We start from the raw sequence: 11,345 nt of genomic DNA, 5'->3' as shown, positions 1-11,345 counted from the left end.
CTGTATGTCATATTATACTGTGGTGTGTGGGGATGCCCACCATCCACTCGCTGTTATCTGGTGCTACCTTCTTGTTAATCTACACTGTATACAGGGATGTGACGACGAACACACACACACACACACACACACACACACACACACACACACACACACACACACACACACACACACACACACACACACACAGTTGAACAGTTCGTGTGTGTGTTTTCGCGTGGTCAGAGAGTCATCGTCCACAAAGTGTTGGTGGCTGGAATCACTCACACTCACATAGGCCCGCATGAACTACTTTGAGTGACAGTATATATATACGAATATATAGCTTAATGAAAATTTGATGCTGATTCTGGGGCCTGTAAAGTGCACTGTGTCCTGTGAAACTAGGTCACTTTATTATGTATTACTGAAGGAAGACGCTGGTGCATTTGTTAGCACGTCCAACGCAGCTGAACTATCATCGGGCCCTCAGGGATGATGAACTTAGTAGGTTCCTCCTCTACTGTTTGATCTAATTCCCTCTTACATTAGATAGGAATGAACTATTTTCACTTTCATGACATATTTTTTTCTTGCTATCTGCGGATGACTTTATCTAATTTAGAAATACCTCTCTTGACGAAGGGGGAGCAAAGTCTGCGTCTAACGTCTCCAAGTCTAAATATCTCACCTAAGCCAGAGAAATTAATTTGAAGACAGCAAGAATTAACAAAAAGGCATCATTAAACTGAAGAGGTCAACGACCTTTGTGCATCCGAAACACTTTAATCCTGAGCAAGGGGGTGGGGGCGAGGCGTGATGTTATCCTATCAGTGTGATGCTCTTCATTCCAGAATGTAGTGCACGAATGGAAGGAAGACGCATGTGACTGTCCTCGCCTGTCTTATTGGTGCAACGTGCCCCATGCATTGCATCCTGTGAAAGAGGTGCTCTCCATTGCAGACTACTGTGCATGAGAGACGGAAGGCGAGATGCTAAGTGTGGGTGTATGGTTGCCATTGGTCACTGTCCTCGCATGGCTTACTGGTGCCCAGCTGCAGAGTCTTGGTGACCACCGCTCACACGGTGAGTTTATCTTCACCATCAGTATTGTTTGCAGTATATCATTAGCCTCTTCAGTGCCAGCAGAAGTACAGTGCACAATCCATTATACCCTCACGACAATACAGTGCTCCACACACCAACACACTCTCACTACACAGGCAGTCACACAACATAGCCTTAACAGTGGTATCTCTGAGAGAACCCAGCTGAAGAAGTCGTTTCCTGCAGTCTACTATATTCAAGTCCAAATGAGCCTGGAATCACAGAAACAGCAAGAACTACCTCTGCAGCCAGACGACGCCAGAATGTAATTATCGTTGCTAGTGGGCAAATTTTATGTGTGTCGAGAGAGCAAGTAAAGGGGTGAGTGAAGGGTGTACTTTGCACTTCCAGTTCAAAGACTTTACCCTGCTTTCAATAACATCGTCTGTAGATAGCTAGAATTTAATTTCATAATATGTCATCAACTTGAAGCTATTAATATCAGTCTTGTTATGAGTCAGTACATTGTGCAGATAATTTTTACAGAGTCATAACACCCGATTCCTAAGAAAATATACTTTACATCTCAGAAGTTTCCCAATGATGTGTGATTGGACTGCTGTAGGTATTACAGTTTTTGAGATAACACGGTAGTCAATTAAGTGCTAATTAGCATTCTTCAGCCCTATTGTGGTAAAGTCTGAGAAATACAACTAAAGTAGGCTAACATCTACTGAGGCTGTATAATGATATGCATAGATACAGTACAGGGCTACTTTGGGTATCTAAAATAACACAGGTTTGGTGTTTAGTTTGGTACTTTTGGGCATTTTTCAGCATGATGGTAGCAAATTATCAGAAAACTCACTAGGTAACAGGTAGTATGTTTCCATAATCCTTCCATTGATATTAGCAGATCCACTGCAGCTTTAATAGTCACCAAAATACCATGGTTTTGGTAGTTTTTGCTGCTCAGTTGGTAGCTTTATAACTTTCCATTTGTATGATGGCGCAAATTGTGAGAAGTCACTCAAATAACACCTACTACTCTTCCTAAGCTTTCCAACGATAAGCACAAAGCAGCTGTGCCTAGCATAATCTCCGAAATAACAAATTTTTGGTGCTATGCGTGATATGGGGATCGTCACCTTACTAGCTGTTTAATAATGCTCTCTCTCACCTCGGTCGCTTGAACAATGCAAAATAATAAAATGTTAGAGAATAATAAATATAAAGAACAAGATGGAGCACCGTAACACCCGTGCCTACCAAATGATCTTAAGGTTCTTGGGCTGCACAGCTACTACACCAACAGACCAAATACACCAAGAAACCAAAGTCCCCAAAGTCAAGGATTATCTAGGCATAAGAGGCACAAATTCTTGCCGCAGCCTCCTCAAACCCACACTGTCCACAACATTACATGGCAGCACATCCACACACACCAAGGAACATCAAAACAACGCCCAGCACACGATATCATACACAAATACTGTCATCTCTCCGACCTTGCCCGCCTCAAACCAGCTTCCAGAAGCATATCCATACTCAAATCACTCGCCGCTCCATTCAGTCGCTTAAAGACAACACATAGCTGCATGCACGGCCTTCTGATATCCATCTTTTGAATCCTACCTCCCTCGTGAGGACAGGGTCCACCTGGCCAGGCTGAGATGTGGGCATCATCCAGTCCTCTTGAGTTATCAGAAGAGGCTGGATGACTCCGTTGCTGATGCCTGTCCAGGATGCAACACAGCACCCCATACTATTAAGCACATTATGGAAGACTGCATTGCACACAATCAACTGCGTCAACAACACAACATATACTCCCTGAGAGCTCTGTGGGAAAGCCCGGGCTCGGCCATGGCCTTCCTCAGGGACTCGGGGCTGTTCGGCCAGACTGCCTAGGGAACAACTACTACTACTACAGATCTAAAGGTCGAATATTTGACTTAACCCCCTTGCCCTTCATTTTCGAGTGATCACTCTGTAAATCGAATGCTTCATTCGTGTCAGCTCTGAACCCCGCCACAACGAATTGCCCAAATCTGATCAAAACTCTCTGAGTTGGCTTTGCCTGGCGACCTTAACGTTTGACCCTTCCCTGCGACCTTGACCTTTGAACGTTCTAAAAGATAAATTGTATAATCCAAGTAATAACCTATGTAAACTGTGGTTACTCAATATCCGATAAAAACGCTTAAGCTGACCTCGCCATGTGACCTTGAAGTTTGACCATTTGTTCTATAAAATAATTATATAAACCTCTGGATGATCCTCAACTCATCCACTATTTTTTTTACCCAAATCATGCAAAAACTGTACTAGTTATTTTGTTCACAAACCGATACAAGAATGGAATCTTGACATTGCTCTGTGATTTGGGCCTATGATTTACTGTTGTCAGTACCAAATCTCTTTGTTCTAGCCTCACCCTTAATCATTCCACCAAGTTCAGTTATATCGGATCAAAACTGTTTGAGTTGACCTTGCCCTCCGACCCTGACCTTTGACCTTTTGCTGTGATCTTGATCTCTGACTGATTGCTCTTACAATAGAATCCACTCATCCTTGGCTAATCCTCAAACTTTCCACAAACTTTGAATTAATAAAATAAAAAATTTTACAAGTTCGCCTTGACCTTTAAACTATTGTTCTCTAAATAGGAATATTTTTACTCCTTGGTTGTCACCCAACCTTTTCAACAGCTCTGACTAGAAACTAGATCAAAACTTTGAGTGAATTTGTTACACACACACACACACACACACACACACACACACACACACACACACACACACACACACACACACACACACACACACACACACCGCCGCTCCAAACATAACATCAGCCCTTGCTCCGGGGTTGCGGTTGTGATAAGAATAATGAGAAACTTTAACATTGGTAACCCTCAACATGTTTGTGAGTGTCACCAATACACAAACACTGCCCACTCCTACAACATGGATTGTTCCTCCAGTTTGGTTTGCATCCCATGCACAAATAACACTATCACCAAGGTGAATGAGATCAGGATTAATATTTCTCTAAAGATAAGCACGTAATCAGTGTGTATGAGGTATATGGACATTGCCTCTTGTATCTGCACCTGCCACTAAATAAGGGATTTAATAAAAATAGCATACTGTAGGAAGCTGACTTGTAAGCGAATTATTTTGTATTTTCCATTGTATTATTCGGTTATATATATATATATATATATATAGATGGATAGATAGATATAGATAGATAGATAGATAGATAGATAGATATAGATAGATAGATATAGATAGATAGATAGATAGATAGATAGATAGATAGATAGAGATGTAAATATAGATATAGATATACATAAGTCAAGCTATGTTTGTGTGTCTGTGAAATTGTTCGTTTGTTTCACGAGAACGGTAATAGAGATCGACCTCATTCTTTCCGCATTATGTCCAGGTAAGTCCAAGGAGTGTCAGAAAAATACCAAACAAAAAATATGGCGATCGGATGCGACGGCGCGAAATTGTCGGAAATTGCGACAAGTGAAATGTCTGTCTGTGCGTGTGTTCGTTTCCTTCAAGAGAACGGTAATAGATATCGACGTAAATCTTCTTGCATTAGGTCGGAGTTAGTCCAGGGAGTGTCAGAAAAAAAAAATGGCGATCGCGCACGACATGACGGCGCAAAATCGTCGGAAGTCTCAAAATGCAAATATGTGCAAGAATATTCTTTATTCGACTTTTTGGTTAGAAATGGTCCTTGATGACTCACTAACGGTATGGGAAACAAAGAAAATGATATTTGTAAACATTTTGTGATGGGAAGGCTATTAATCAGCATTGCAAATTTTTGCGGGCAAGCACTAGTTCTTTATATCAATATAGTTTGCATCGCTAACATACAAGAAAATACTGAGACAGTAATCATAATAAATCAGAGGGAGAAACGTTACCAAATCTCCGAAGCCATCCAGAAGTACGGCACTCATCACTATCATTGTCTATCACTGCATCACCACCCACACGCCACCCACCACCCTAGCACCACATTATGCAGCAGCACGCGTTGGTAAGTATCTTTATCACACTGCTGATCCTCGCATCACCACCTACACGCCATCCACCACCCAGCCAACCACGATTTGCCATTGCATTTGCAAATTTCTCATCGCTGCATCCAGCTATCCATTGCTAATCTGAGGCAACGGAAATAAGGGACAGCCTCTGGTACTGAAAATGTTATCACTTTACTCCGAGTGTGTCGTTCAATTCGTTCTTGCCGCTATTACACGTTCACATTCAACATAGCAGAACGCTTATAACTGTGAAAGAGACTAATGATGACTTTTCTGACCCCATCGAGATCCTAATGCCACTCGGGATCTTCATATGACTGTCGGGTGGGGGATGGGAGGCAACATAGCTTTAAAAATCCCTTGTGGTTGAAAGACTTAATAAGATCTATATGTAGCCCCTCCAACGAAAAAAAAAACAAAAAAACTAAGACATATAAAATTATTTATTTTTTCATTTCTAAATTGTAAATTATAAAAGATGCCATCGTAATGGAGTCTCAGAAGGTAAAATGAAAGCTATTTCTTCTTCTAAAGCAACAGCTCTGTCATGGTCGCGTCTTTGCTCGTATTTACTTCCTGCCAAGACAACATGGTTTTATTCAGCAGAGAATGAGTCACAGGAGCCTGAGTGTTGATATCCAGTTCCCACTTACGCACCCCAGGGCACAACTCACAAAAGCAATCGGATAATAAAAATACAACAACGCAAATTATAGTTAATATATCACGAGTGGACACGCAATCAGTGTCAGTTAATATAGTTGCCAAACAAGATTCGCAGGTGTCGCGAAACAAACTCTAAAAATACTCGAAATACATCAAAAAGTCTCTGTGATATTGCGAAGAAAGACAAATATGGTAGAGTATCGGAAAATATGGAAGAGAGCCCTAGAAAAGTAGCTCAGAAGTAGCTGTAGAATCAATTAATTGGCAATCTTAATAATGACTAGACGAAAGCATTGCCTGTTTTCCCTCATTAAACTGCCACAAGATGATGCAGTACCATTTAGACTGCATTGGCGCAATTTCTCTCTGACATACTATATATTACAATAGTTTATTAGCCCACATATTAAGAGTAATCAATCAACACAAGTTATGCGCTCTGTCACCTAAGATTCGACCGGCTAGTATAAAAGTATAGGTAACTGTTTCATCATCAACGTTACCTGCTGAACAAAGGCCTTCCTCAATATCCTCTATGACTTTCGTGACTGTCCAGGTCTCAACCATGGTTTGTCTGTAAGCTTTTCTGTCTCATCTCTCCAGCTACTGTCTGACCTTCATCTTATAAGCTTTCTAGCTCATGAAGTCAGTCCGTCGGCCCCTTACTCCAAGCCCTAACCACTTCCATTGTTTTATTTCTTCTCTAATGTCCTTGAGTTTAGTTTCCTCTGTTACCAATAGTATTTTCTTCTCTTACCTGCTATACATTGGTGTCTTCGTGTCTCTCAGAGATAATTCTATCATCGATTATATGGATGCTCATTGTGTGCTGATTAGCATACTTCACCAGCTCTCGTGGACCATGAGCAGGTGTTGCGTTTTGATCAGCGTGTTAATTGTTCTCTCTACCTGTGTGTGTGTGTGTGTGTGTGTGTGTGTGTGAATAAAATAACTAAAACAGTTTTGACATGATTTGGAACAAACTTGGTGGATGAGTTGAGGATAATCCAGTAGGTTGCTTTAGTGTTTTGCAGAGCAGCAGGGCATCATGGCTGGTCCAGATCTGATAAAACTATTGAAGTTGTTCTAGAGAGGTCAGTCTTTGACCCTATTCCTGTGACAATGACGGCTGACTTGTTCTTAAGAACAGTAGGTCATCCCGTTATTTGGATTTCGACCGCTCTTCAACTTTGTTTTAAATCGGAGAAATACTTTTTGCTTCACACACACACACACACACACACACACACACACAAATATATGTCGAAGAAAACATAAACACTGGCCTCGGTATCATCAGCGCTGATATAATATATAAATATATATATATATATATATATATATATATATATATATATATATATATATATATATATATAATATATAAATATATATATATATATATATATATATATAGTATACACTAGCAGGGGTACCCGGCAATGCCGGGCCAAATAGGCGAACACTCTAATCCTATTTGTTCCAGTTCATTTTTTTTTTCTACTCCAAAAAGACCCTCCACCTCTTATGCTGTTGAAGAGGGATTATAAGAAGTCCAGGAGCTTTCTATTTCAACTTCCGCAGACTAACGGACAGGATTTGTGAGCACTTGATTATTATTACCGGTGACCTAAAATGACCTCCGACCGGTGGCCTCAAATGACCTCGGAGGTCAACCTCACATAACCTATGTCCAAACTGGAGGTCATATGAGTCTCCATGTCAAAAATTGGGCTGCAGGGATACCCAGCGGTGCCCGGGCCAAAAAGACGAGCACTCAACCGGTGACCTCAAATAACCCAGATCTGAATTTTGACCCCCTCTTAAACCATCCTTGGATCACCCTGATTCAGAATATATACCGTACGGGTCTGGGAGTCTCTGGCCCTTTGTTTGGCGGTGACTGACGAACAAACAAACAATCAACGCGACTCTCTCTTTCTCCATAATCATCTCATCAGCCGTTTGAGTGTCCACTGCACGACCGGCCTATCCCGACCGATGTGGGGACGATACAGCCAATGTATCTCTACCAAGTGGCTTAGGCTGTCTGGTTGAGATTGTATGTAGGATGAGAAGTGCTTGTAAGTGTAATTGTTGTGTTGGAGTGGCTTTGGATGTGTGTGTAGTCTGTGAACCAAGTGTAATCGTCCCGCGCAAGCTGACTGGGTGCAAGCATACTCTATAGTATACGACACTGGTTCAACCATAGCACCCCTTGTGTCCGCCAATGCAGTACGTGGCAAGAAGAACGCTCCCAAAGTTTATTACCCAGGCGGGGCGCGAACCCTCGTCCTTCAGTGTACGAAGACGTACACTTTACCACCATACCACAGAGGCTCCATATATATATATATATATATATATATATATATATATATATATATATATATATATATATATATATATATATATATATATATATATATATATATATATATATATATATATATATATATATATATATATATATATATAGGGAAAAGTGGGGTAAGACGGACCCATGGGGTGAGATGGAACCCCCCTTCTAAAACCAAGCAGAAAGGGTGAGGTACAGTTATTGGTAGCTAGATGTCCTCCCCGTCACCAAACAGATGCGCCTTTGTTGGCGGCATCCATGCCTAGTTGCCTCTGTGTTTTCAAGAGAGTATGTTGTCTTTTTTTGTGGTGCTGATGTTATCTGCACAAAATAAAAAGTGGATTTTTTTGTATTGAAGTATTTGTTGTAATAACTTACTGTTTACGCTGGATATGCTCATGTGTGTGTACATGAGAAATATGTACCGTAAATTGCTATACAGAATTTGGATGTTTTGGTAATTGTTTAGCAAATGAATTTTAGTTTTTGGGGTAAAACGCCATCTTACCCCTCACACTAAATATTTCACAAACCCTTAACATTTTCTTCTTTTTCTCTATGGATGCCCCGGAAATGTGTGATAAATCTTGTGAGGGACAATCATGTCATGATTGTCATTTGGCACCATATTGTGGTCATCGATGTTTCCTTCATGAAACCACTGAATGCCTACTATGTGAAGGCTGTTGAAACATTCCTCAGAAACAATCCCGGCAGACAGGTGACCATCTACAAACTAAGTGCATTATTCGGAAAGGTCTATCTGCAGGCTGCTGTTACAAACACAGCCATCAATGGCTTTAGAAAAACTGGAATTTGTCCACTGAGTAGCCAGGTTTTTGGTGAAGCTGATTTTTTACTTGCCCACCCTACGGATATTCCATTAAAAAGTGAAGAGGAAGAGGAAGATCCGGATGACCCAGTTGCCCCACCAATCATGACCATGGTCGATGAGCCTGACCTACAAGGAGCTGCCGAGCTGGAAAATCCAACTGTGGTGCTGGGTCTGTAACACTGAAAGTGGCTCGGAGCCTGTTCAAGCAAGGTAGGTCACCTCAGGACATGATTCACTTGCCAAAGGTGTCGAACATTGTACGAAAGAAGGCAGTCAGGCCCCAAGGGCGAGCTCTTTTTTTTGACAGGATCCCCATCCAAGACAGTTAGAGTCAGAAATTTACAAGAATAAAGAAAAAGAGGTGGTTCCTGCACAGAAGTGCCAAGAGAGAGAATGTTACAGGAAAGACAAACTAGCAACTACGTCAGCAAGAAAAAGACCTAAAAAAATAATAAAAAAGACACAAAAGAAAAAAGCAAAGCAAGCCAAAGCTGGGCCATCCTGGACTCCTGACAGCAACAATGAGAATGGAGATTCAACCATGTGCTTGTATTGCAATGACACGTTTGGTAATTCTGTGCAAGGGGAAGGTTGGGTTTGTTGCGTCATATGGAAGGGATTGGCACACGAGGAATGTACAGGAATAGAGGACGAAGAGGAAAAGGTTTTTGTGTGCGAGTTGTGTCAGTAAGGACGTGTTTCTTTATGATGAGGTTGAGGGGTAAGATGGACCCTGGGGTCCATCTTACCCCGTGATTTTGTTTTTGGTACAACAAAAATATTGATTTTGTACAATCTCGTGTTTCAGTCATTTCCTTTAAGAACTGTTACCAGGGTGCTGACTTTAAATATAACACCCCAAAGCATCACCACAACCCTATGAAATCCTCGAATTTCAATAAATGTGGTTTCCAGATTCTCTTTTGTGGTCCGTCTTACCCCACCTTCCCATATATATATATATATATATATATATAGGTCTTACCCCAGCTTCCCATATATATATATATATATATATATATATATATATATACCGGGTATATAATATAGATAGATAGATAGATAGATAGACAGACATAAAGTGAAAGCAGAAAGAAATGTCATGGTGTGAAGGATGTAGGTGGTAGATTATTAACCCATGGGGATGAAGTAAGAACCAGATGGAAAGAATATTTTGAAAGCCTGATGAATGGAAATAGGGAGAGCAGAGCGGCTGTAAACATGATTGGTTTGGGGGGTGTGAAGAGAAGGAATGCAGTGCCAGGAGACGTGACTCTCGCACAGGTGAAGAGCGCTGTGAAGCGGCTGAAAAATGGGAAAGCAGCTGGGACTGACGATGTGTATGCAGAGATGCTTAAGTATAGTGGTGAGAGTGGAATGATGTGCTTGTTGGAGATATGTAAGAAGGCTTGGATGAGTGAACCTGTGCATGCAGAGAGGAAAAAGGCTGTGATTCTGCCCCTGTACAAAAATAAAGGTGAGCGAAGTGAGTGCAAGAATTATCGTGGCATAAGTTTATAGAGTGTGGTAGGGAAGGTGTATGGAAGAATTACTGTAGAGAAAGTAAGAGAGATATCATCAGTCCTAGTGAGTGATGAACAAGGTGGCTTTGGGAGTGGCAGAGGATGTGTGGATCAAATATTTGTAGTGAGACAGATAGCAGAGAAGTCTCATGAGAAGGACCATGAGGTGTTTATGGCATTCATGGATCTGGAAAAAGCATACAACAAAGTGGACAGAGAAGGACTGTGGAAAGTTTTGCGCATGTACGGTGTAGATGGTAAGCTGCTAGGTGCTGTCAGGAGTTTTTATGATGGTAATATAGAATGTGTAAGGGTTGGTGGGCATCTAAATGAATGGTTCACGATCGGTGTGGGCGTGCGACAACGTTGTGTGATGTCGCCATGATTGTTCAATATATACATGGATGGGGTGATGAGAGAAGTAAAAACACGAGTAATGGAGAGAGGGATGGCGTTGGTAATGAATGGTGATGGATGGAATATCTCAAATTTGTTGTATGCTGATGATGCAGTGCTGCTTGCAAGTACCGGACAAGAACTTGGTAGCTGGTGCAGAGTTTTGCTGAGGTCTGTGAGCGTCGTGCCTTGAAAGCAAATGTAGAAAAGAGTAAAGGGATGGTTAATGAGAGAGACGGTGACCCAGGGTGATATTACAGCGAATGGAGAGAGACTGGAACTGGTGAGAGAGTTCAAATACCTGGGTTCAGTGATAGAAAAGAGAGGAAAATGTGCAAAACAAGTTGAAAGTAGAGAGACACAAGGAAAAAAAGTTGCTGGTGCAATGAAGGCCTTGATAAGAAACAGAGGTTTGAGTGTTGCAGCTGCACGAGGCTTACATGAGGGAGTGTTAGTGCCAACTTTAAC

At 41.3% G+C, this 11,345-nt stretch overlaps 1 pseudogene; it reads left to right on the top strand.

Moving 5' to 3' along the window:
- Window positions 1–8,685: 8,685 nt before the first annotated feature.
- On the top strand, window positions 8,686–9,649 carry LOC145416050 (uncharacterized; annotated as a pseudogene).
- Window positions 9,650–11,345: the final 1,696 nt, after the last annotated feature.

The sequence above is a fragment of the Coenobita brevimanus genome, chromosome 104 (genome assembly GCF_032717465.1).
Source record: "Coenobita brevimanus isolate Jiangsu-jjx chromosome 104, ASM3271746v2, whole genome shotgun sequence".
In the NCBI taxonomy this organism is placed as follows: Eukaryota; Metazoa; Arthropoda; class Malacostraca; order Decapoda; family Coenobitidae; genus Coenobita; species Coenobita brevimanus.
Note: the sequence above shows the minus strand (reverse complement) of the source record. Positions and strands in the feature narration are given on the sequence as shown.